The sequence below is a fragment of the Hemiscyllium ocellatum genome, chromosome 26, assembly GCF_020745735.1.
Source record: "Hemiscyllium ocellatum isolate sHemOce1 chromosome 26, sHemOce1.pat.X.cur, whole genome shotgun sequence".
In the NCBI taxonomy this organism is placed as follows: Eukaryota; Metazoa; Chordata; class Chondrichthyes; order Orectolobiformes; family Hemiscylliidae; genus Hemiscyllium; species Hemiscyllium ocellatum.
Genome location: NC_083426.1, coordinates 12,548,726 through 12,576,593, shown reverse-complemented (window position 1 = coordinate 12,576,593; position 27,868 = coordinate 12,548,726). Strand labels below are relative to the sequence as shown.

At 42.3% G+C, this 27,868-nt stretch overlaps 1 pseudogene; it reads right to left on the bottom strand.

The window, feature by feature from the left end:
- Positions 1-1,813: 1,813 nt before the first annotated feature.
- On the bottom strand, positions 1,814-22,615 carry LOC132828088 (uncharacterized; annotated as a pseudogene).
- Positions 22,616-27,868: the final 5,253 nt, after the last annotated feature.

Sequence of the window (27,868 nt, the reverse complement as noted above, 5' to 3'; positions counted from 1 at the left end):
ACTCTACTCCAGGCCTCCTACCAACCACCCACTCCACTCTACTCCAGTGCCCACACCTACCACCCATTCCACTCTACTCCAGGCCTCCCACCCACAGCCTACTCTACTCTACTCCAGGCCCCCCAACTACCACCCACTCCACTCTACTCCAGGACCCACACCCACCAGCCACTCCACTCTACTCCAGGCCCCACACCCACCACCCACTCCACTCTACTCCAGGCCTCCCACCCACAGCCTACTCTACTCTACTCCAGGCCCCCCAACTACCACCCACTCACTCTACTCCAGGACCCACACCCACTAGCCACTCCACTCTACTCCAGGCCACACACCTACCACCCACTCCACTCTACTCCAGGACCACCACCCATGCCCACTCCACTCTACCACAGGAACCCCACCCACCACCCACTCCACTCTGCTACAGGCCCCACACCTACCGCCCACTCCACTCTACTCCAGTCCTCCCACCCACTGCCCACTCCACTCTACTCCAGGTCCCCCAACTACCACCCACTCCACTCTACTCCAGGCGTCACACCCACCACCCAGTCCACTCTACTGCAGGTCCCACACCCACCACCCTCTCCACTCTTCTCCATGACCCCCACCCACCGCCCACTCCCCTCTATTCCAGGACCCCCACTCACTGCCCACTCCACTTTACTCCAGACCTCACACCCACCGTCCACACCACTCTATTCTAGGCCCCACACCCACTACCCACTCCACTCTACTCCAGGCCGACTCCACTCCAGGCCCTAGGCTGCTGCCACACTCTGATGTTTTTACTGTCACTTATAATCCAGAAACACTGTGGAATGCCAGCTTTAATGTTGCTGTGATGCCAAGTGTGTAGGCTGACTATATCAGACAACACTGCAGGCCAGCAGTGAGCCAATCATGTTAACAAGCCCATACTGTAATCCCAGGGTGACATATCCAACATTAGACATGATGCTGCTGTTGAACAATATTGAACAGTCCCACCTGTGCACAGAAACACACTGGAAACCAGTTTCAGATTATCCACTGGGCTTGCAGTGTGATTCATTTGTGCAGGCTAGAAATTACATATATTACTACTGAGGGCTCTGTTCTTTCCAGGAAAAATGAATATGTCTGTACTTCTCACCTTTTTAATTGAGGAGAGAATCATGCATTTTGCTAATCATTGCAGCCTTAACCAATCAGAGCCTACTTGGCTGGTCTGAGTTTAATCAGTTAAGCTTGCTGGTTATCAGTTCCTGCTGCATCTCCATGTCAACCATTAGCCAAACAACTTGCACTCTCTTCTCATGCTGTTTATATTGATATTCCCTTTTGAAGTTTAGTTTCTTGTGGCTTAATCCTGATGAAAGTAGAACAAAAACTTTAACTTTTGCGTCTCTTTTTAACAATGTGCAAAGTCTGTATCACACAATCATTAGGGTCCCATAGTGCCGTGCTAGCATGTCAAGTTTGATTCTTGAACTTAGCTCCAGGAATGGAGCTCCAACCTGGAATCTGTGAACTCCGAGGTTAGAGTGAGGGGAGACAGGGAGGTGGGGACTGATTGGGTTGCCAAACAGCTAGGTATTTAGACTTCTGCTCTTGTTATTTAATGCAAGTGACCCAGACTTGGGAATAAAAGGTAAATTAATTCCACCTGCTTAGGAAACCAAACTGGATTGAGCATGGAATTGTTGGGATCAAGTCCTAAGGAGTTGGACAAAGTAAATGTGCGGGCAGCTTACAACAGACAAAACTAAATACAACTGCATTGCAAAGAAGGAAAAATGAACAGTACAAATATCTCATCATGGTTTTCCTAAAAATCAATATCATCATAAACGTCCCTTCCAGATTCCTGAGGGGTGTTGCGTTTTGGGGCTTTTTTATTCCCCTTTGGCGGTTGGTTTGGAAAGTTGAGCTCACTGTAGGTGACACTGTCTGAGTTGTCACCTGTGTGCATTGCCAGCCCACCTCTCAGTGATGAAGATTTCTTTTGAAATTCCAACACTGCGTGTGTGATTTCATCATTCTTCAAGTTGCTTCTTCTCGCTCTCTGTCTTTCTGCTGTGTTCCTTTGAACATGGTTTATATTTGCATATACCAAGTTCTCTTCCACTGACGCTAATCCCTAAAATTGAAAAAAAAAAGTGCTTTTCTTTCACTTGAATGGTGATTGGGGTTATATCGAAGAGAAAGCAATTTCTTGATTATTATTAATCAATACAGTATATTAGAATTTATTATGAATTGTTATTGTGTGCAGTACTGGTCCCTTCCTATCGGAGGAAGTTGTGAAACTTAAAAGGTTCAGAAAGGTCTGACAAGGATGTTGCCAGGGTTGGACGATTTGAGCTAAATGGGGAGGCCGAATAGGCTGGGGCATGGATGGGTTGGAACGAAGGATCTGTTTCTGTGCTGTCCATTTCTATGACTCTATTTCCAGTGGAGAATAAGTAATGCATCCCAGTACTAAAGTAATTCTCCTCCAGCCTCCTCTATACATTTTCATCCAATCTCATCAACATATCTTACTATTCATTTCACCCTCCTGTGCTTATCCAGCTGCCCCTCTGAGTGGATTTACAGTATTTGCCTCAAGGACCCCTAATGGCAATAAGTTCCACTTTCTGACAATCTTTGGATAACAAGGTTTCTCCTGAATTGCCCACTTCTTTTTTCTTAGGGAGGAGTTGAGTCAAGTTACATTGTGAAATTTAAGAGATAATTTGATCAGCGTGTGAAGAAAGAAGGAGTTGGAAGTGGGAATTGGAAGGGTTAGATGAAGAGGTGTGGGAGAAGTCTTGCATGGGGCATAAGAGCCAGGATGTCGCGGATGGATCAAATAGCTGATTTCTGTGCTGTAAATCCTATGTTCTGCAAATTTCTAAACAATACACAGCAAGTTAATATTTATTATTCTTACCTGGTCATCATTAAGAATCTTAGCTCTTTGATGACACCTGATGCAGAAGGTACCTGAAACATTGCAATACAATTGTTCAAGCAAATTTAACAGGATGTTTATAACCTTCAAACTGAACATGTAGTGCAGTGTGCATAATCATGTACTGAGCTACAGTCATCACTATTGCATCCACGATTCCCACCATGAGTCTGAGGGGTGGAAGGAGTCTTGGGAAAGTATAGTTTGGGGCATGTCAAGTAAGTATGGGGTTGGTGGAAATTACTCCAAAATGAGACTATGCATTTATTCGTCAAACTTTTACTGAATACAAATTTCACTGGAATTTATGAGAAATCTCTGAGCAAAACCAACGTAGTGTACAAAAATCCCATGCAAGGACTGCACAAAACACTACATAGGACAAACAGGAAGACAGCTAACAACCCGCATCCATGAACACCAACTAGCCACGAAACGACACGACCAGATATCCTTAGTAGCCATACACTCAGATGATAAACAACACGAATTCGATTGGGACAACACCACTATTATAGGGCACACCAAACAGAGAACAGCCAGGGAATTCCTAGAGGCATGGCACTCATCCACAAATTCTATCAACAGACACATCGACCTAGACCCAATATACCGGCCACTGCAGTGGACAGCAACTGACAACAGGAAGCAGCAGATTCAAATCACTCTAAATGCTGAAGGAATCAGCACAGAAGCGCTTCACAGGAGTTTCCCAAACACTGAGGATGTCACCTAGAAAGGGGCCGAAACGTTTGCAACAAAAACTCCCAGCTCGGCGAACAGAAACATAACAACGGGCACCCGAGCTACAAATCTTCTCACAAACTTTGATCTTGGTAAATCTTTGCTGAAACCTCTTCAATTTCATAATAACTTGCTGAAAGCAGTGGGACTAGAAGTGTACGTAGTTTCCAACAGTGGCCTCACCATTATTCTGTACTAGCTCAACGTAATGCTCCAACTCCTCCCCTCAATGGTCTGAGCAATGATAGTAAACATGCTAAATACCTTCTTTACCACCCTGTCCACCTGTGATGCAAATTTCAAAGATCCCCTGGGTCTCTCTGTTCGACAGCACTATCCAGGGCTCTACTTTTAATTGTATTAGTCCTGTCTTTGTTTGTTTTATCAAAAGGCTATACCTCACATTGGACCAAATTAAACTCCTTCTGCCACTCCTCAGCCCATTGACCCAATTGATCAAGATCCCTTCGTAATTGTAGATAACCTTTGTCACTGTCAACAACGCCATCAATTTTGGTGTCATCCATGAACTTACGAACTATGCCTTCTAATTTCTCATTCAAATTGTTTATATAAATTACACCGATCCCTGTGGAACACCACTAGTCAAAGGCTTCCAATCCAAAAAAACGACCCTTCACCACCACGCTCTGTCTCCTGCCATTAAGCTAATTTTGTATTCAATTGACAAACTCAACCTGAATCACATGAGATCTAACTTTATGAATTAGTCTGCCATGTGGAACCTTGTTTCTAAAGTCCATATAGACAACATCTACTGCTCTTCTGTAACATGTACTATTTTCAAGACATCAATGTTTATTTCCCTGAGTTTCCTAATCTCCATATCTTTCTCCACAGTAAAATATTCAAGATATTTGTTTAGTATCTCCCCCATTTGTGACGTTTTTGGTTGAAGGAAGCAAATGATTGCAATGTAGAATGGAGTTGTTGCAATGTTTCTGCAGGCTGTGGGCAGTATTTTATGAACCTGTTCATTTTCTAACTACAGTGTAAACCATTATCTTTGTTCAGAACTGACAATGAAACAAATGGAGTGCATTTTATCAATTACAGTTTCCCAGAGTGAGATAATAAACAAACATTGTTTGCATCACACTTACCGATGCTGTTGATCTGTATCCTATAACTGCAGTTCTTCTCTCTTACATTGTTGACTGACACATGAACCATTTCACTGGGTTTTGTTCCCTGAGTATTTGTGGCTGTGCAGTAATATTGATGATGTTGCCGTGTGAAGGATTGACAATGTAGATCCAGTTTATTGGTGTCAGAGATCTTTGAATCTTGTGATGGCATCTTCTCAGACCATGTGTAGTGAATGTGGAGGGATCCCTGGGCAGACTCACAGGAGACTGTCACTGAACCCCCAGAACATGAGACATTTGTTTGGGATAAATATCGAAGCCCAGGAACAGAGACGGCTTCTGTGGGAAAGAAACAATTATTGAGAGATCGAATATACAAATACCCTTCCTCGCTTTGTCACCCCCTTTCTTCCTTGATAAAACACTGATCACACATATCAACAAAGGGTAATTTAAGAAAATCACTGAAACAGTTACCTTCAGAGATGTGCAGGTTTACATTAGACATGGGGTCAGAGTAAATACCAGGAATCTGAATCCCACAGCTGTACCATCCGGCATCTTCTTATTGATGATTCTTTATTGTAACAAGAAATATTCCTTGTGTTTTGTTATCAGTGATTGATATTCTCCCATTTGGCCAATTTGTCAGTGCTATAACATTACATGAACAAGTCCATCCGTGACACCAATATTTCATGTGTGGCTGCTACCACCTTCTACGTGGTGACAAGATATTGTGATAAATTCCTGTTATGTGTTTCTCTGTCCAAAAGCACCTGAAACTGAGGAGACAATATTTCAGAAATTAAACTGGAGATAAATGTTTAATAAACACAGATGCATTTAAAGCAACTACATTCCATCCGGTATATGATGAAGGTAATCATTCATTTAAACCCTTATCTGAGCCTCAGGCTGTTCCATATTCCCAGGGAATGATTGAAACAGTCGGGATATTTTCTTACCTCCCGGTTGTGCTTTGGGACAATCTTGAAATTGGGTTTGTGCTGTCCGCTGTGGGCTCTAACTCCACTGTGTGTGACATCATTGAAATGTTGCCCCCCTGGAGAGCAGCCTGAGTGATAGGCCTGGATTGGAGTCGGCTGGGGATCAGTGTGAAGGAGGGCACAGGTGCTGAAGGGTCCTTACTCCAACCGGAGAAGGAGGCTTTCATTCAGGAAGGAGAGGGGTGGGGGGGGGTGATGTGTGTGTGGACTCATGGTGGGATCAGGGGCTGAATTTTCAGAGTTCAAGGGGGTGATACAACAAGTGATCCAGGAAGATGATGAGAGGTCTCAAGTGGGAAAGGAAGAGAATTGAAGCTCAGCAAAGGATGGTTCATGAGGGGAGAGAGAGATCAATGTGCAGGATCTGGAGGGCAGTGAAGGCAGGATGAATTGTAATTACACATTGTTGTCATTGTATGGATAATAAAATAACAGAAATAGTTTACAGATTGTTCTGGATGAGATGCTTCATGAGAAAATGTTCACATTGCTGCCATATTGTGTCCCGATGTGGAAGAGGAGCAGCCTGTTAATGACTGGATCGACTTTAATAACTTTCAGAAAAGAGACAGGGAGCAAGATACATGAATGTTTAAATGTGATGAAGGGGAGGAAAAAGAGACCTCATTGGAAGCAGGAAGCTTTAAAAAGAAAGGGGATTACCAAACAGAGAGATGCACAATTCAGGTTTCTGTCCATGAGGTATTCTGCATGAAGTTGGTGGGTGATACCGTGGAGAATTACCAGGAGACGTGGTGAGTTCTTCAAGCAGATGATCTTTTATTTGCAAACAAAAGCCTGAACAATCAGAAAGCGAATTCATGATTGCCCCTGCACCTCGGGGTCTGTTATTTTTAATATCTCTTAGTTATCATGCTTTCTTCAGGTTTATCAGCATGTCCAATTGTGTTAGTCAGGGTTATCTTTCTGCAGTTATGCAACAAACCAATGATGTTCGTTCATGTTATGTCTCTACTTCTGCCGCTATGGTTTTTTTCTACTTCAAACTTATTCTTACTTTACTATATAGTGATTAGATATTTACTATTACATCTGTGACAATGGTCTTCAGCCCCAGGTTGACCCTATTACATCATGCGAACACTTGTATGTCATGTGCTTTGATTAACCTGATTATGCTGCCGTTGGTACCTAACCTAATTATACTGCCCAACTAACATAATGATACTGCCATTGTTCCATACCCGACTGATGGAGTATTCCACAGATCCTTGTAACATTCCACCAGTCCTCATGTTTAACCCTTCACATGCCTTCATGCTCTTTATTTTCCATAGCGAAAGCAAAAAACATCTTGCAGGAACGTTTCATGGATCTGAATTAAATGTTTTGTAGCCAAGAGTAATGCGATAATGGGAATTTTTATCGTAGTGTTTCAAAATTTCTTGATCCTAAATGGAGAGATTGTAATGATGTACAATAAGTTTATTGCAGTGTTACATTGTAATGTATAAATCAAAGAGAATGAAAGAGATTAAGCAACTTGATTCATGTTGGACTGGAAGGAAGAAGGTTTTTTCTGTGAAGAGAAATATAAACCAACCACCTTCTTTTGCGACAGAACCTCACAAAACAATATTTAATGAATTGCACTTCAAAAAGAAAAGAAATAAAAGCAAATTTAAGATGGTGTTTTTTGAGAATTTGTTCCCACTCCAGTTTTCAGTATGTACTGAACATGTAAAACTTTGGGCAAATTAAAAGGATTATGCTGCTTTTTTCACTTTAAAGAAATATTTTTTGGTCCTTTTTTATTTCTCTGATAATTAATAATGCCTAAAGAAATCGAGAACTATGTCGCATGGGATTATAATATGTTCAGGAGAAGATATGGCATTTTGTGATGTTGTTCGGGTATTTTTAAATTTGTTCCTTTAAACCTCAAAGACTTCCATATTTAGAGACACATGGGGCAGACAAAGTCCATGCTGTGTCTGTTTTCTGCAGCTTGTTACTCACCTGAAGCTAGTCGCTGTAATGTGAGGGGTGTCACTCTGCATTGTGTAAGGCTGACCTGGAACCTTACCCAGTCCTGCTCCTTACCATGGACATTTTGGAAGGATTTGTAGATTGATCGTGAACCTTATTTGAGGAGGTGACAGTGTTGGACTCGGTTGGGTGACGTTAAAAATAATGCAACAGCAGATTATAGTCCAAAAGGTTTCATTAGAATTACTAGCTTTTGGAGCACTGTTCCTTCATCAGGTTGCTATCTACCAAAGGAGCAGCGCTCCGAAAGCCAGTCCTTCCAAATAAACATGCTGGATTATAACCTGGTGCTATGTGATTTCTAACTTTGAAACTGTTTGGCTTTATCAGAATACACATTCCTTTGCAAAATGTGCTGGAATGTGAATTGAACTCTGAGCATTTGTCACAACAATAACAATGTTCCTCACTGTTTCATACAATCTTCCTTTGGTCCTTTACAAACTTCCAGATATTTAAACAACTTGACTGGAAATACCAGACCATAAACTTTATCAAACATTGATTATCTGAATATATAACTCAGATGGTCATTCACCGGGAATGGAACAGATGAGGAGAATCAAAGTCCACATCATTTTATTCACAAAGACCAGTTCAAGTATTGATATCAGTCTCTCAGCTCTTGTTTCTCACATTGTGATAAGTGTGTAATGCAATGTCTACAAGAAGTTACACACGGAAGAGGATAAAGGAAGCCAGCGACTGAAACCACAGTGAGCCAGAGGTTGAAATTTTATTCTGGAGATTTTTTTCTCCTATCAGTTATGTTTAACAGAAGAACTAAATTATTTTTCACTGAAAGAATAGAAAATTCTGAAATCAAGACAGTTAAAGGATTCGGTGGTGAAGATCAGGTTGACCCAAGGTCAGTAGTTATAGTGAAATCTCAGCTGAATGACAAGTGGCTCGTTCTCTCATGTTAGAACATTTCAACAGTGTTTGACAAATATAGATTTGTTTTGCAAAAAATAATCATGGAGCTAAAATAGAATTTTTTAGAATATTTTGTTTGTTTTCAGAATCTGCCTCCTGTTGATGCTGAATAATTATTGTGTTAGGATCTGAACTCTGAGGTGTACAGGAGAAGGACACCCTCTGCTTCATTTCCGCCATATCTTCTCCTGAACATATTATAATCCCATGCGACATAGTTCTCAATTACTTTAGAGTGGCATTATTAATTATGAGTGAAATAAAAGTAAACAAGCCATGGGGCCAATTTCAGGCAGATAAACAAACTCAATAACGGAGAGAAAATTTAGGGGGAAGTGAGCTGTGATGGAGTAACTGGGAGTGAGCTTCAGTTCCAAGGTGAGGATCCCTCTGGTGAACGACCCAAACTCTACTATTTAAAGAAAACAAATGACAATTTTATTATTTAGCTCTAAAATGAACATTAAACAGCAATTATTTACAACTCTAACCATCCTTTCTCTTAAAGGTTTGTTATAAACCGCCCAATCGATAGCAATATATTGATACAATAAAGCCCCTACTAAATTTTCAAATCCAGAGAGCAGTGTCGATCCTCCTCTGTCTGTAAATATTCTTTGGTCATCTTTGGTCTTCCACTGCACAGATTTTTCATACGAAAAATAAGGCCCCTTTCAGAAAGTGTTTTGAAAAGCAGTCTGTTGATGGCAGAAGGTGCTCTTTTTCTGGCTACCTGTCCAAAATGCCTGCTTTTGATACCCCAAAACATCACATTGTCTCATTGGTTCAATGTTGTCAAACATGAAAATTCAAATTCGATTGGGTTTTGGTATCCTGGGGCATAATTTAAACAGACTGGTGAAATTCGAAACTGCTGAACAAAAAAATCAGGTATCTAGGTTACAGCCAAAACATTTCAACTTTAATTTTTCCAGCAGACTTTGTGACATGGCAGGTGTTTGTTAGCCTTCACTCCCTCTTAAAGGTACAGTACACTCCTTCAAACTCATTTCAAAATCCTTATCCTGGTAGATGGGCACTCAGCAGTTTTTAAAAGGCCGTTCTTCTGAGACAAACAATTGCAGGACCTGGAGCTGCCAAAAGCCCCTCCCCCATTTGGATGGATGTCCCATTTGCTCTGGAATGGTGCAGTGATCCACCCACAACATGGACATGAGTCTGTCCCAGGAGGTTTCCTTCCCAGAGATTGTGATCAAAGGGCTGGGTCTGAAAACTCTCAGTACAGCCATGAATGACCCAGAGTGCACCACCCACAATATCCTGTTCATTAACACTGACGTGGGCTCTAAGAAAACGGCCCCCACCCTGCCTTTTCTGAATGCCTCTCCACTGACCATTTCTATCAGTGGCTGTGCAAACGTGGCTGCAGACATATTCAGATGACATATGACATCCTGCTCAGGACATCAGTTCACTGTTTGTTCAATCCACATCCAACAATGTCCTTCAAATGTACCAGGGCCCACAATATTAGCCTCCAGTAAGTGCTGTTCCAGGGTAGCTCTCTCTCCAATGTGCAGCCAAAAGTAACTAACACTGAGTCTCATTGTACATCCATGGGTATCTATCACACATCCCCCTTGATAATATTCACACTTTTTTTCTTCTTGTGTCAAACAACAATGAACATCAAACCATGCAACAAGTGTGGAAACTTGTTTTTTTACACCTCAACTTCTCAAAAAAGGGCAGCACACTGTCTCAGTGGTTAGCACTGCTGCCTCACAGCCCCAGTGACCTGGGTTCAGTTCAAACCTTGGGTGACTGTGTGCAGTTTGCATGTTGTCCCTGTGTCTGCGTTTGTTTCCTCCAGGTGCTACAGTTTCCTCTCACTGTCTAAATATCTTTTGCTGTAAATTCTGCATCCTGTGATCCTACTCCTCTATCTACCTGACAAAGGAGCAGCACTCCGAAAGCGTGCACTTCCAGATTAAACTGTTGGGCTGTAACCTGATGTTGTGTGATTTTTAACTTTAAATATGTGCAAGTTCGGTTGAGTGGTTATGCTAAATTGTCCATTGTGTTCAGGGATGTACAGGCTCAGTGGGTTAGCCATGGGAAATGTGATGCTATGGGAACAGAGTGGGGTTCTGGGTCTGGTGGGATGTTCTTCAGATGGATGGTGCAGACCAGATGGGCCAAATGGCCTCTTTCTGCACTGTAGGGATTCTATAATTCCCAGTTGCATTCCTCATTGACCAGGAACCTGTTTGAGGTTTTAATGGAATGGGCCCAAACTGAATTTGTTTTCCTTTACAATGAGCCATTCACTCGCAGCATGCTGCAGGCAGAAACATTTTTAGAAATAAAGTAATTTTGGGAGGAAAAGTATTTTACCAGATTTAAATTTTCATTGGATAAAATTTTAAAATTATTCAATTCTATTGAAATTCATTTGGATTGCGATGTTTGGGATAAAAGTTCAAATTGTTTTAGAATGATAGGTGGATTTGCAGCTTTCTAAAAGCAGTGAGGTGAGAAGCACGTTTATTTCTTTCAACGCCTTGCCTTGTTTGTATGTTTGCGAATATGGCAAGTTGCATTTATATAGCACCTTCAAAGATGTAAAGGTGGAGCAGAGATATAGATGAGTATAAGTTGATGTATGGTGGAAGATTCAAGGCCAGCTGGAATGATGTTGGAATCATTCAGTATGGAGCTAACAATATCGTGGATGAGAGCTCTGTTGGACAGGGAGATGGAGGAGTCAGTGGCTAAGGAAAGGTGATTGCAGTGGGATAAAGATAATGGCTTCAATCTTCAGAGTTGTCAGGTGTAATTTTATTGAAGTTGTGAAAATGCAGAGACAAGCACAATCACAGCAGGTCGGTATGTCAGAGACAGTCCTTAAACTGGATCGATGGGGATGGAGGCATCAACCATCACTATCAATCCCGAGCCGTATGTCTAGCTGTCTCCTTGGAGAGGTGAACAACTGTCATTCAGACTCAGGCTCAGCACTCACTGTCTGCTGGATATGAGCCACTGGCAAGAAGATTCAGGATGTGGAGGGGTGCTGTTGGACTGGGATGGACAAAGCTGAAAATCACACAACACCAGGTTATAGTCCAACAGGTTTATTTGAAAGTACAAGCTTTCAGAGCACAACTCCTTTGTCAGGGAGTCAGTGGGGCAGGATACATAGGGCACAGGATTTTTCAGTAAAAGATCAAAGTGTCACACAATGGATGCAATGTATTAGAGAAACCGAGATTGCTGTGAAGTCTGTGGTCATGTAGAATGGGATGCAGATTTCAATTGATTAATATGTAAATCCCAGAATTTCTCTCGTCACCGCCCCGGTATATCTTAAGGACTTATCAGTAAATAAAGAAATGACATCTCAGCTCAGACAATGTATTATAGGGATGAGGTTAGAGTGTGTGTCCCTACATGGAGTCAGACTGGTTTTATTGTGCGGGTAGGAATTTAGGAAAAGTCACATTGACTGACTACATATAGATTGTGTGTTTTTGAACAAAATAGAAAGTATCTGCAAATACTAATTTGCAAATGGAGTTCACCTCATAGACTTCTGTGTGGGTGTGTTTGTGTGTAGCAAGGGTTGTTGGAGGAGAGAGGGACAGAGAAAATGTTTGTGCCTGTGTGTGAGGGAGAGAAAGAGAGAGTGTGAAAATTCAGGGGAAATGTTGTCATAACCCCATTGGGATGTCCAATGTGTGTACCCTCATCCAAATGTCATTGGCACAACCAAGGAGCCTTACACATTACAGACTATCTCCTCACAGATTGACAATTCAGTGTATGGCCATTGTAACTGAGGATTGCTGCCTTCCACTGTTTGCCATGCAGTGCATTACAGAAATACCAAACCCAAGTGGCCCTTTAAAATGTACTTGTCTGGTTACATTCACGTCGTTAATAAGACCCTGAGGGTGAACAACATTGTTGGTAATAATTGCTTCAGGCCTTCACCTGTAATGTTTATTTTTGGAGAATGAGTGACCTGTTGTTGAAGTGTAAGTTGATGCCAGTGGTAGGACTGAATCAGTGGATGCACGGTGGATGCAATTGCCACGACTAGGTTTCAAATTCATAGAATTTTAATGCAGCTCTCCTCCCCCTCCCAAAATATGAATTACTGTCTCCACCCCCACACTGTAATTGGGTGTCTGTCATTTTACACAGTTATTGTGCAGCGACTGGGTCAGGATTGGTGAAATGTCTTTGTGACAAAAACAGAAATTGCTGGAGAAACACAGCAGGTCTGGCAATGTCTGTGGAGAGAAAGCAGAATTACTGTTTTGGGTCCATTGATTATTCTTCAGAATTATTAGTAGTTTCGATAAGGTGCTCCATATCCTGCAGACACAGAGTGGGTCGTTCCTGTGAATTAACAACAGACTCTACCTGTGGTGTAGAATGATCCTTCTTCCTCTCTTTATTGTTGCTGTCCCTGTGGATCCAGTGATCTTTTGTCACCTTACCATTTCTGTTCATTCTCCCTCTATAGCCATTATGTCCCTAATTTCCCATCAGAGCTCATGTCTGTGAGAATTTTCAAAGACCTTATTGGCCCTAACCCTCCCCATGTGAATGACAAAGTGACAGTGACTTGGGATAACCCCACCTCCTGTTGTTCTCTGACGCTTCCTATGTTCTATGAGAGCCCCAGAAAGGGGGATTCAATGCTGTGTTTCCTCTTTATATCAGACAAGACTCAGGTTTCTGTGTTTAAATGTTTATTAATGTCTGCATGGGAGCTGTACATACCAATAAATGCTGAACAGATCAATTCATTCGAACAGCAACAAATGTATCTTAATATTTTAACAGATAACAAGGTTTTGTCCAATCAAACATTTACACACTAGCTCTCTTGTCTCTCTACCCAACAACATTTACATTGTTTTTGTTCCAGATTAGAACACATGACTATGTTATCCAGTGAGATTTAAATGAGGGCATGGACAGGGCGAACAGCCAAGGTCTTTTTCATCTCTGGGGGTGTCCAGACCTAGAGAGCAGAGGTTGAAGGTGAGAAGGAAATTATTTCAAAATTACCTGAGGATTAACGTTTTCATGCAGAGGATGTGCATTTATGAAATGATCTGCCAGAGGAAGTGGTGGAGGCTGGTACAATGACAGCGTTTAACATCATGAGGTCATCATGGAAAGAGATGAGGCAGGACCAAAGTAGGCCATTCTGCCCCTCCAGGCTCCGGCAGCATTCACCTGGTTCAGAGCAGATCTTCTGCCTGAATACCATGTTTTCTTGCATTAACCCCACGTCCCTCCCTAACTTTATTACCCAGAACATTATCGATCTCTGTTTTGAATATACTCAAGGCTGGAGCTTCCAGAGCTCTCTGGGGCAGAGAATTCCAACAAACCATCACTCTCTGAGTGAAGAAATTCCTGCTCATCTCAGTCCCAAATAGTCAACCCATTCTTCTCAAACTGTGTCTCCTGCTTCGAAACCCCTCCACCCAGAGCCACCTCATTGATGGGGAACTTAGAGTGCTCAAAATCATTCTTGTAAAGGCCATGATGCTCACCTAATGTTTTCGTGTAAACATTGTGACTGAAACAGAACAAATCACCAGGAGAGTGAAGAGTACCCAGCGCATCACATCCCAGACAACGTAACTGTGTAAAACAGAAGAGATGCAAAATCATTTGAAGGAAACAAGACTGCTTGATGTTTCAAACATTTATCCTCTGTTTACACTGCAGTATAGAGTCATAGAGATGTACAGCATGGAAACAGATCCTTCTGTCCAACCTGTCCTTGCCGACCAGATATCCCAACCCTATCTAGTCCCACCTGCCAGCACCCAGCCCATATCCCTCCAAACCCTTCATATTCATATACCCATCCAAATGCCTCTTAAATGCTGCAATTGTACCAGTCTTCACCACTTCTTCTGGCAGCTCATTCCATATACTTAACACCCTCTGTGTGGAAAGGTTGGCCCTGAGATCTCTTTTATATCTTTCCCCTCTCACCCTAAACCTATGCCCTCTAGTTCTGGACTCTCCGATCCCCGAGAAAAGACTTTGTCTATTTATCCTTTCCATGCCCCTCATAATTTTGTAAACCTCTATAAGGTCACCACTCAGCCTCCGACACTCCAGGGTATACAGCCACAGCCTGTTCAACCTCTCCCTATAGCTCAAATCCTCCAACTCTGGCAACATCTTTGTAAATCCTATCTGAACACTTTCAAGTTTCACAACATCTTTCCGATAGAAAGGAGACCAGAATTGCACGCAATACTCCGACAGTGGAATTGGAGGTGTGGACAGTGAAGAGGCTTCCACAGATTACAACAGGATCTAGACCAGATGGGCCAATGGGCTGAGAAGTGGCAGATGGAGTTTAATTCAGATAAATGCGAGGTGCTGCATTTTGGGAAAGCAAATCTTAGCAGGACTTATACACTTAATGGTAAGGTCCTAGGGAGTGTTGCTGAACAAAGAGACCTTGGAGTGCAGGTTCACAGCCCCTTGAATGTGAAGTCGCAGGTTGATAGGATAGTGAAGAAGGCATTTGGTATGCTTTACTTTATTGGTCAGAGTATTGAGTACAGGAGTTGGGATGTCATGTTGCGGCTGTACAGGACATTGGTATATTGTAGCAAAGTAAAGCAGCACAGCTCAGTGAGTTATGTGGGAAAATTAAATTACAATTTACTTTATTACTGACTTGAACAACAGATAACTGGGAACTGAGACATGAACAATTTCACTGGGTTTTGTTCCCTGAGTATTTGAGGCTGTGCAGTAATATTGATGATGTTGCTGTGTGAAGGATTGACAATGTAGCTCCAGTTTATTGGTGTCAGAGATCATTGAATCTTGAGATGGGGTCTTCTCAGACCATGTGTAGTGAATGGGGAGGAATCCTCGGGCAGACTCACAGGAGACTGTGACTAAACCCCCAGAGCATGAGACATTTGGTTGTGATTAAAACTGAAGTTCAGGAAACTTTCCTTTTTGGGAAATAAACATTTATTAGAAAACTGACTGTATTTGAAAAGCTAGAAACCACCAACACTTTTCCCTTCATTATTCCATTCACTGTCATAGACTCATGTGGCACAGAAATAGTCCCTGCAGTTTAATACATCCGCGATGAACACGTTTCTCAAAACAAACCAGTCCCACTTGTTTGCATTTGGCGCGTTCCCTCCAAGTCTTTCCTATTTATGTATTGATCCAAATGTGTTTTTAATGTTGCAACTGACCCATCATCTCCCATGTGCTCTGGCAGCTCATTCCACATATGAGCCACTCTCTGAGTGAGAATGTTGCCTCTCAGGTTCATTTTACATCTTTCTCCTCTCACTGTGAAAACATGACCCCTCACTTTAAACTCTGCCAGCCTCGTGAAAACAACCTTTGCTAAACACCTTATCTAGATCCCTCATGATTTTATAAACCTCGATAAAGTCACCTCCCAACCTCCTCCGCTCCAGGGGAAAACGTCCCAGCCTATCCCTATCACTCAAACCCTCCAGTCACAGCAACATCTTAGGAAATCTTCGGTGAATCTTAGTAAATCTTCAATTTAATAATAATCTTCCTGAAGCAGGTTGATTCAAACTGTGCACAGTAATCCAAAAGTGGCCTCACCATTATTCTGTACAGGTGCAGCGTGAGGTTCCAACTCCGACACTCAGTGGTCTGAGAAATGATTGTAAACATGCTAAGTACCTTCTGAACCACCCTGTCTATCTCTGGTGAACATTTTAAAGATCCCCTGGGTCTCTCTGTTCGACAGCATTACCCAGGGCCCTACTTTTCATTGTATTAGTCCTGTCCTTGTTTGTTTTACCAAAAGGCTATACCTCACATTGATCCAAATACAACTCCATCTGCCAATCCTCAGTCCATAGGATCAATTGATCAAGATCCCTTTGCAATCGTAAATAACTTTTGTCACTGTCAACAATACCACCAATTTTGGTGCCATCCGTGAACTTACTAACCATGTCTTCTAATTTCTCATTCAAATTATTTGCATAAATTACACTGATCCCTGCAGAACACCACTGATCACAGGCCTCCAATCCAAACAAATGACCCTCCACCACGCTCTGTCTCCTGCCATCAAGCTAATTTTGATTCAATTGGCAAGCTCACCCTGAATTCCATGTGATCTAACTTTATGACTCAGTCTACCATGTGGAACCTTGTTCCTAAAGTCCATATGGACAACATCTACTGCTCTGCTCTCGCAACATTTTTGGCTACATTCTCAAAAAAACTCAATCAAGTTTAGAACGCACGATTTCCCACATGCTATCCCGAATCAGTTCTTGCCTCTCTAAATGCCTGTAAATCGGAACGCTCAAAATCCCCTTCAACAACTTACCCACCACTGATGTCAGACTCAGATCTGTAATTTTGGTTAGAGTAGTGCAGGAAAAGCACAGCTGGTCAGGCAGCATCCGAGGAGCAGGAAAATCGACGTTCAGGCAAAAGCCCTTCATCAGGAATAGAGGCAGAAATCCTCCGGGGTGGAAAGATAAATGGAGGGGTGGGGCTGGGGAGAAGGTAGCAAATATTACAATAGGTGAATGGGGATGGGGATGGAGGTGATAGGTCAGAGAAGAGGGTGGAGCGGACAGGTGGGAAGGGAGATTGGCAGGTGGGGCACGTATTGCGGATGGTGCTGAGCTGGAGGGTTGGAACTGGGGTAAGGTGGGGGGAGGGGAAATGAGGAAACTGGTGGACTTGCTGAGATACTTGTATCATCAACGATCACAGGTGAAGTGCTGGCAGACTGGAGGTTGGCGAATGTGGTGCCACTCTTTAAGAAAAGTGGTAAAGGACAAGCCAGGGAACTACAGACCAGAGAGCCTGACATTGGTAGTGGGCAAGTTTTTGGAGGAAATCCTGAAGGACAGAATGTACATGTATTTGGAAAGGCAAGGACTGATCAGGGATCGTCAACATGGCTTTGTGCATATTCAATCATGTCTCACAAACTTGATTGAGCTTTTTGAAGTAGTAACAAAGAGGATTGATGAGGGCAGAGCTGTGGATGTGATCTAAATGGACTTGTATATTTGACAAGATTTCCCATAGAGACTGGTTAGCAAGGTTAGATCTCATGGAATTCAGGGAGAACTAAACACAACTGGCTCAAAGGTAGAAGACAGAAGCTGGTAGTGGAAGTTTGTTTTGGAGGCCTGTGACCAGTGGAGTGCCACAAGGATCAGTACGTGGTCCACTACTTTTTATCATTGATACAAATGATTTGGGTATGAGCCTAAGGTTAGTAAGTTTGCAGATGATACCAAAATTGGAGGTGTAGTGGATAGCGAAGAAGTTTTCCTCAGATTACTTCGGGATCTTGATCAGATGGGCCAATGTGCTGAGAAGTGGCAGGTGGGGTTTAATTTAGATAAATATGAGGTGATGCATTTTGGGAAAGCAAATCTTAGCAGGACTTATACACTCCGTGAACAAGAGACCATTGAGTGCAGATTCATTGGTCAGAGTATTGAGTACAGGAGTTGGGAGGTCATGTTGCAACTGTACAGGACAATGGTTAGGCCACTGTTGGGATATTGTGTGCAATTCTGGTCTCCTTCCTATCAGAAGGATGTTGTGAAACCTGAAAGGGTTCAGAAAAGATCTACAAGGATGTTGTCAGGGTTGGAGTATTTGAGCTATCAGGAGAGTTTAAAAAGGCGGGGGCTGTTTTCCCTGGAGCATTGGAGGCTGAGGGCTGACCTTATCGAGGTCTGTAAAATCATGAGAGGCATGGATTGGATAAATGGACAAAGTCTCTTCATTGGGGTGGGGGAGTCTAGAAGTAGTGGGCATAGTTTAGGGTGAGAAGGCAATGATATAAAGTGACCTAAGTGGCAATGTTTTCATGCAGAGGGTTGTAGCTGTGTGGAATGAGCTGCCAGAGGAAGTGGTGGAGGCTGGTACAATTCCAACAGTTAAAAGGCATCTATATGGGTATATGAATAGTAATGGTTTGGAGGGATATGGGCTGGGAGCTGGCAGGTGGGACTAGATTGGGTTGGGATACCTGGTTGGCATAGACGGGTTGGTTTGAAGGGTCTGTTTCCTTGCTGTACATCTCTGTCATTCTATGACTCTAATAAGTTGAAGTTAATTTGCAGCAGCCAATGCCATTGAAATGTTTAGTAACATTGATTGAAGAATGAATGCTTGCTTGGATACCAGGAGAACCTCTATTCCTTAAATAGTTTACAAATGGTGCCATTCCTAAAGGGGGAACAGGTTCTCAGTTTCTCACCTTATCGACACTATCTCACCTGCCACAGCACAGCATTACTTCTCTCTGCTGGGCAGTGGGATCCAGCTGAATTTTAACCCCGAAGGGGAACTGGAACCCCCAACATGCTGGCATCAAAAGTGAGAGTGCAGCCACATGAGCTGCTGCTGATAGTTCCAAATACAGTTCCCGTGTGTCTCTTCGACTTGATGCTGGCTTGCTTCTTCTCTGACAGCTCAAACAGATCAGATCAGGAAATGGCTGCAGGCAATATTTACAGACATTTCATTGTACAACTGATCTCCACTCTATCCCCAATATCTGTCCGAAATCTGGACACAAAAGTCACGTACTGAACTGAAAATTCCATCTGTTAGGAAAAATGTAACTTACCTGTCAATTAAACATTATTTTAATTTGTGGGGATTATTGGAGTTGTTGCAAGGTTTATCCATGCTGTGGATAATATTTTATGTACCTGTTCATTTTCCAACTACGGTACAGAGTATTGGTTTAAATCAGAACTGACAATGAAACAAGTGGAGTGCATTTTATAAATTTCAGTTTTGCAGAATGAGATAATAAACATGTGTATCACACTTACTGATGCCATTGGTTTTTATTTTATAACTGCAGTTCTTCTCTGTTACAATGTGGACTGATGCAAGAAAAATTTCACTGGGTTTTGTTCCCTGAGAATTTGAGGCTGTGCAGTAATATTGATGATGTTGCTGTGTGAAGGTTTGACAATGTAGATCCAGTTTATTGGTGTCAGAGATCTTTGAATCTTGAGATGGGGTCTTCTCAGACCATGGAGAAAGTGAGGACTGCAGATGCTGGAGATCAGAGCTGAAAACGTGTTGCTGGAAAAGCGCAGCAGGTCAGGCAGCATCCAAGGAGCAGGAGAATCGGCGTTTCGGGTATGAGCCCTTCTTCAGGCCCAAAACATCGATTCTCCTGCTCCTTGGATGCTGCCTGACCTACTGCGCTTTTCCAGCAACACATTTTCAGCTCTTCTCAGACCATGTGTAGTGAATGGGGCGGGATCCTTGGGCAGACTCACAGGAGACTGTCACTGATCCCTCAAAACATAAGGCATTATTTCGGGATAAATATTGAAGTCCAAGAACAGAGACAGCTTCTGTGGGAAAGAAACAATTATTGACAGATTAAAGATCAAATATTCTTCAACACTTGGTCAATTTTCTTCCTGGATAAAACACTGATCAGATATATCAGATGAGAGTAATTTTAAAAAATCACTGAGACATTTACCATGTGAGATGTGCAGCTTTACATTAAACATCGGGTCATGGCCAGGAATCTCAATCCCACAGCTGTACCATCCTGCATCTCCCCATTGAAGATTCTTCATTGTGACAAGAAATATTCCTTGTGTTTTGTTGTCAGTGATTGATATTCTCCCATTTGGCCAATTTGTCTTTGCTTTAACATGACACTGGCGAGTCCATCCGAGACACCAATATTTTATGTGTGACTGGTACCACCGTGCTTCCTAGTGACAAGATATTGTGATCGCTCTTCCCAATATTCCCGTTACGTGTTTGTCTGCGCATAAAGCACCTGTAACTGAGGAGACAATATTTCAAAAATTTAACAGGAAAAAACTCCTTAATATACACAGATATGTTTTAATCAGCTACATTGCATCTCGCACATGGTGAAATTAATCCCTTATCACAACCTCAGGCTGTTCCAAATTCCCAGGGAATGATTGAAACAGTCGGGATATTTTGTTACCCCATTGGTCGAGCTTTGGGACAATCTTGAAATTGGGTTTGTGCTGCCCGCTGTGGGCTCTAACTCCACCGTGTGTGACATCATCAAAATGTTGTCCCCCTGGAGAGCAGCCTGAGTGACAGGCCTGGATTGGAGTCGGTTGAGGATTAGTATAAAAGAGGGCACAGGTGCTGAAGGGTTCTTCCTCCGACTGGAGAAGGTGGGTTTCATCCAGGGAGGAGACGGGGCTGTGTGTAGACTCATGGTGGGCTCAGGGTCTACATGTCCAGGGCTCAAGGGGCAAATACAACAGGTGATCCAGGAAGATGATGAGAGACCTGATGTGGGAGAGGAAGAGAGTTGAAGTTCAGTAAAGAATGGTTCACAATGGGAGAGAGAGATCAATGTGCAGGATCTCGAGGGCAGTAAAGGCAGGATGGTTTGTAATCACACATTGTTGTCAGTGTGAGGAGAGGAAAATAACAGAATTATTTACTGACTTTTCTTGAGTGATGCTTAATGAGAAAATGTTTAAATTGTTGCTACATTGTGTCCCGGTGTGGAAGAGGAGCAGCAGCCTGTTGATGACGGGGTAAATTTACTTCAATAAATACCAGACTAACAGGCTTGTTGGGAGAACCGCCCTTTGTGTGGGGAAGAATTTTCAAGCAAAGTGACAAAAAGGGTTTTAAACCTCAGTGAAGAGGTGGAGAGGGGAGAAGAAAGGGAGGAAAATTCATGAATGCTGAAAGGTGATGAAAACCAGGAAACACAGACCTTATTGAATAAAGGAAGCTTTGAAAAAAAGAGAATTGTGAAAACAGAGGGATGCACATCTGTGAAGTATTCTGTATGAAGTTGGTAGGCAGAGCACAACATGTTTCAGGAAGGTTTCATGTAATAGAATTCATTGTGTTGTAGCCTAGAGTCATGCAACACTGGGAATTTTAATCTTGAGTGTTTCAAAATCATTAATGGAGAGATTGCAATGATGAACAATACTTTTATTGCAGTGTTACATTGTAACATGTAAACCAATGGGATTGAAAGATAGTAAGCAACTTGATTCAAGTTAGACTGAAAGGAAAAAAAGCTTTGTTATGCAAAGAGAAGTGTAAAACATCCATCTGCTTTTGTGACTGAGCCTCACTGATGAATACTTAATGAACTGCATTTCTAAACTAAAATAACAGAAATAAAAGCAAACTCAAGATGTTTTGTTTGAGGGCTTACTTCCATCCCTGTTTTAGTGGCTACTGAAAATTGAAAATTTTGGACAAATTAGATAATTATGATACTTTATTTTTGATTTAAAATCAACATTACTTGTCCTTTTTATTTAATTAATAATTAATGCTGCTCTGAAGAATTTGGGAACTCTGTTACCTGGGATTATAAAATGTTCAGCAGAAGTCGTACATTTTGTAATGTTGTACAGGTATGCATGGGGCAGACAAAGCACATGCTGTGTCTGTTTCCTGCAGCTTATCACTTCCTGAGTCGTTGCAATGTGAAGGGTGGCAACCTGCATTGAATGATCATGACTTGGAACCTCACCCAGTCCTGCTCCCTGCCCTGGGCATGTTGGAAGGATTTGCAGGTTGATAATGATCCTGTTTGGCTTTGTGAGAATACACATTCCTTTGCAAAATGTGCTGAATGAGAATCAAATTCTCAGCATTTGACATGGCAATAACAATGTTACCCATTGTGCCATAAGCTTGCCTTTATCCCTTTATACATCTTCAGCAATTTAAACATGTCCACTGCAAAAACCACACAGTGGACTTCAACAGACATTGATTATCTGAATATACAACTCAGATGATCACTCACCGGGAATGGAACAGATGAGGAGAATCAAAGTCCACATCGTTTTATTCACAAAGTTCATGATGTCAGTCTCTCAGCTCTGTTTCTCACTTTGAAATAAGTGTGTACTGCAATGTCTACAAGGAGTTAAATGACGAAGAGGATATAGAAAACCAGCTTCTGAGACCACAGTGAGCCAGAGGGTGGAATTTAACCCTAAAACATTATTCTTCGAAGATCAAAAGGGCTGACACCCTTCACCAACCGTGCTCACCCCCAGCCACAATGCTGAAGGCAGTGCCCCCACCTTAACCCTTAATATGGAAGGAGAGTCACTGGAGTCATTACCCAGAGACTGAACCAACGAGGACCATCGCAATGCTCTGTCTGGGAAACAGAAACAACACGTTAGGTAAACTCCTGGAGAACATTTGGAAACAATTGGGGGTTAATACCCCAATGGGGATGAAACTCCTCTGCAATCAGGTCACCAGTGTCTGAGTGTCAGAAACAGAGAGCAGGGATCCCCCAGCCCCTGAATGACATGGACACTGTAGAATCAGTTGGAAAAATAGGACCAGATTGTAAAATTAGAGTCTGTGATGAAACAGTGAGTGCAACAGTTATTAACAAAGTGAAAAATATCTGATCAAGTTGTCAGGGATCCTGTAAAGTGACTTGCTCAGTGTCAAAGCCATATCCTGGTAGACGGTCACTCAGCAGTTTTTAAAAGACCGTTCTTCTGAGATAGAAAATTGCAGGACCTGGAGCTGCCACAAAGCCCTCCCCCATTCGGGTGGATGTCCCATTTGCTCTGGAATGGTGCAGTGATCCACCCACAACATGGACATGAGCCTGTCCCAGGAGGTTTCCTTCCCAGAGATTGTGATCAAAGGGCTGGGTCTGAAAACTCTCAGTACAGCCTTGAATGACCCAGAGTGTGCCACCCACAATATCCTGTTGATTAACACGTACACTCATTGTACATCCATGGGCATCAAACACACATTCCTCTTGAAAATATTCACATTTTTCTTATAGTGCCAAATGACAATGAACATCAAAACATGCAACAAGTGTGGAAACTTGTTTTTACACTTCAACTTCTCAAAAATGGACAGCACAGTGTCTCAGTGGTTAGCACTGCTGTCTCACAGCCTCCGTGACCTGGGCTCACTTCAAACCTTGGGGTGATTGCCTGTGTGTAGTTTGCACATTTTTCATCTGTCTCTGTGGGTTTCCTCAAGTTGTTAAAGTTTTTTTCCCACTGTCTACCAATACGCAGGTTAGGTGGAATGGGCACGCTGAATTGCCCATCGTGTCCAGGGATGTACAGGTTTGGTGGGTTAACCATGGGAAATGTGTGGCTATGGGAACAGAGTGGGGTTCTGGGTCTGGTGGGATGTTCTTCAGATGCCTGGAGCAGACCAGATGGGTCAAATGGCCTCGTTCTGCACTGTCGGGTTTCTATATTTCTCAGTTACATTTCTCATTGACCAGGAACCTGTTTGAAGGCTTAATGGAATGGGCCCAAACTGAATGTGTGTTCATTTACAATGAACCATTCACACACAGCATGCTGCAGACTGAAACATTTTTAGAAATGAAATAATTTTGGGAGGAAAACTTTTTTACCAGATTTAAATTTAGTTTGATAAAATTTTAGCATTATTCAATTCCATTGAAGTTAACTTGAATTGTAGGATGTGGGATAAAAGTTCAAATTATTTCAGAATGATAGGTGGATTTTCAGCTTTCTAAATACAGTGAGCTGAGAGGCACATTCATTTCTTTCAAAACCTTGTCATTAGTGAGTTATTGAATATGGCAAGTTGCATTCATATAGCACCTTCAAAAATGTAAAACTGGAGGAGAGAAATAGATGAGTGTAAGTTGGAAGATTCAATCTCAGCTGGAATGATGTTGGAATGATTGAGCGTGAAGCTAACGACATCATAGATGAGGAGATGTGTGTATGTGTGTGAGGGAGAGACAGTGTACATATATAGAACACAGAATATAGGATGTTACAGCACACTAAAGGATCTTTGGCCCTCCATTTTGTGCTGACCTGCGAAACTAATCTGATTCCCATCTAATCTACACCCATCTAATTATCAGTGTGTATGTCCAATGCCCATTTAAATGCCCTCAATATGGACGAGTCTACTACTGTTATAGGCAGGCCGTTCCACATCACTTCTACTCTCTGAGTGAGGAAACTACCCCTACATTAGTCCTAAATCTATCACCCCTCAATTTAAAGCTCTGTCCTCTCGTGTTAGCCATCACTATCCAAGGAAAAAGGCTCTCACTGTTCACCCTATGTAAAGCTCTGATTATAGTATATGACTCAATAAAGTCACCCCTCAAGCTTCTTCCATCCAACAAAAACAGCCTCAGTTCCCTCAGCCTTACCTCATAAGACCTTCCTTCCATATACCAGGCAACATCCTCCTAAATCTCCTCTGAACCATTTCCAATGCTTCCACGTCCCTCCTATTATGCGGTGACCTGATCTGCACAGAATACTCCAGGTGCAGCCTTACCAGTGTCTTGTACAGCTGAAGCATAACCGAAACTCAAGCCCCCTGTTGATAAATGCCAACACACCGTATGGGACAGTGTGTTTGTTTATGTATGTGTGTGAGTGAGAGAGAGTGTGTATGAAAATTCATGGGAACTATTGTCCATGTCATAACGCCATTAGGATGTCCAGGATGTGTACCCTCATCCACACGTCATTGGCAGAACCAAAGGATTGGAGCACCAGTCGGGGTGTAGAACTCTGGTGGTGAGTCACTGTGACATCCATCTCCCTCCCAATGACAAAGTCCATAAGCTTTGAAGGCTTTTGGAAGAGGTTGTTAATGTCCCCCATTATAACACTTGGTGATATATTCTTTGACGCCTGAGTTATTTGTCACACAGTTCCGGGACTATCTGGAATGTTCTGTGCTGTAGGAACGTTAGCTCCAGTTTACAGCAGTTTAAGCAAGAACTCTTTTTCTGGTCCTTTGGAATGTGCTCTGTAGATTAATTGACAAAGCTTCTCTCAGTTTTTGCCTGTCCTAGGGAGAGGTATATCCCAAGGGTAAGAGTTAGAGCAGGGGGCAAGGCAATTACAATGTGATAGTCAAGATTGAAGATGCATAGGATGGGGAAGGAAACTGCAAGGGATGGGCACAATTGAAATGCGGAACTTATTCAAGGAACAGCTATTGCGGGGATCTATGAGGCAGGGAAGAAGTTGTTGAGTGCAGGAGCCGTGGTTTATTCAGGAAAGTAAATGTCTTGTCATGACGAAGAAGTAGGTATATGTTCGGATGAGATGTGATGGCCCAGTAAGGGCACTTGAGAGTTACAGGTTAGTCAGGAAAGACCTAAAGAGAGAGTTAAGAAGAGCCAGGAGGGGACATGAGAAGTTGTTGGAAATAGCATCAAGGAAAACCCTAAGGCTTTCTACAGCTATATCATGAATAAAAGAACAACTAGAGCAAGATGAGGGCGAATCAAGAATAGTAGGGTAATTTGTGCGTGGAGTCAGAGGAGATAGGAAAAGCACACAATGATTACTTTTCATCAGTATTCACATTAGAAAAAGACAATGTTGTTGAGGAGAATGCTGAGCTACAGGATGGGATTGAGGTTCACAAGAATGGGGTGTTAGCAATTCTGGAAAGTATTAAAATAGAAAAGTCTTCTGGGCCAGATGGAATTTATCCATGGATTTTCTGGGAAGCTGAGAAGGAGATTGTGAGCCTTTGGCTATGATCTTTATGTCATTATTGTCTCCAGGAATAGTACCAGAAGACTGGAGGGTGGCAAATGTTGTTCCGTTGTTGAAAAAGGGAGTAGAGACAACCCCGGTAATTATAGACCAGTGAGTCTTACTTCAGTTGTCGGTATAGCGTTGGAAGGGGTTATAAGAGATAGGATCATTAATCATCTAGAAATGAAAAAGGTGATGAGGTATAGTCAACACCAATGTAGTTTGTGAAGGATAGGTCATGTCTCACAAACTTTATTGAGTTCTTTCAGAAGATTACAAATCAGGTGGATGAGGGTAAAACAGTTGATGTGGTGGATATGGATTTCAGGAAGGTGTTTGAGAAGGCTCCCTACGGTAGGCTTTTGCATAAAATGCAGAGTCATGGGATTGATGGAGAGTTAATGGTCTGGATTAGAAATTGGCAAACTGAAAGAAGACAGAGGGTTGTGGTTGAAATATATCCATCCTGAATGTCAGTTACCAGTGGAGTACCTCAAGAATCTGTTTTGGGTCCACTGGTGTTTGTCATTTTTATAAATGACTTGGATGAGTGCATAGAAGGATGGGTTAGTAAATTTACGTATGATACTGAATTTGGTGGAGTTGCGGGTAGTGATGAAGGATGTTGTATGTTATAGAGGGAAGTAGATAAGCTGCTGAGCAGGGCTGAGAGGTAGCAAATAGAGTTTAATGCAGATAAGTGTGAGGTGATTTGCTTTGGAAGGAGTAACAGGAATGCAGAGTACTGGGCTAATTGTAAGATTCTTGGTAGTGTAAATGAGCAGAGAGATCTTGGTGTCCATGTACATAGCTCCTTGAAAGTTGCCACCCAGGTTGATAGGGTTGTTACGAAGGCACAAGGTGTGTTAGCTTTTATTGGTAGAGGGATTGAGTTTCAGAACAATGCGGTCATTCTGCAGCTGTAGAAAACTCTGGTGCAGCCGCACTTGTTGTATTGTGTACAGTTCTGGTCACCACATTATGGGAAGGATGTGGAAGAGTTCAGAGGAGATTTACTAGGACCATGACTGGTATAGAGGGAAGGTGTTATGAGGAAATGCTGATGGTTTTGAGGGTGCTTTTGTTCTAGAAAAGAAGATTGAGAGGTGAGTTGATTGGGACATATAAGACAATCAGAGGGTGAGACAGAGTGGATAGTGAGTGCCTTTTTCCTCGGATGGTGATTGCCAGCATGAGGGGATATAATCCTCACATATAACGTTGAGCTGACCATTACAGGACGTGTTACTGCAACTTGTTTCATTTAACCTTTATCTACTGTTCATTACTGTGTATGTAAGGCACAATCAGACCAGAAACTGTTCTGAACATCTGCTGATTTGTCAGTACTAGCCCCGCCTTGTCTGCATCTGACAGGAGCTAATACAAAGACTACCTCATCAGGTATAAATACTTTTACAGGACATACCACAGAGGATTCTTTCATTTGACCTTTATATGTTGTTTATGATTTTAGTAAAATAAATTATAATTTAATTTTCCCACGTTACTGCATCAGCTTTGCTGCTTTACTTTGCTACATTATAC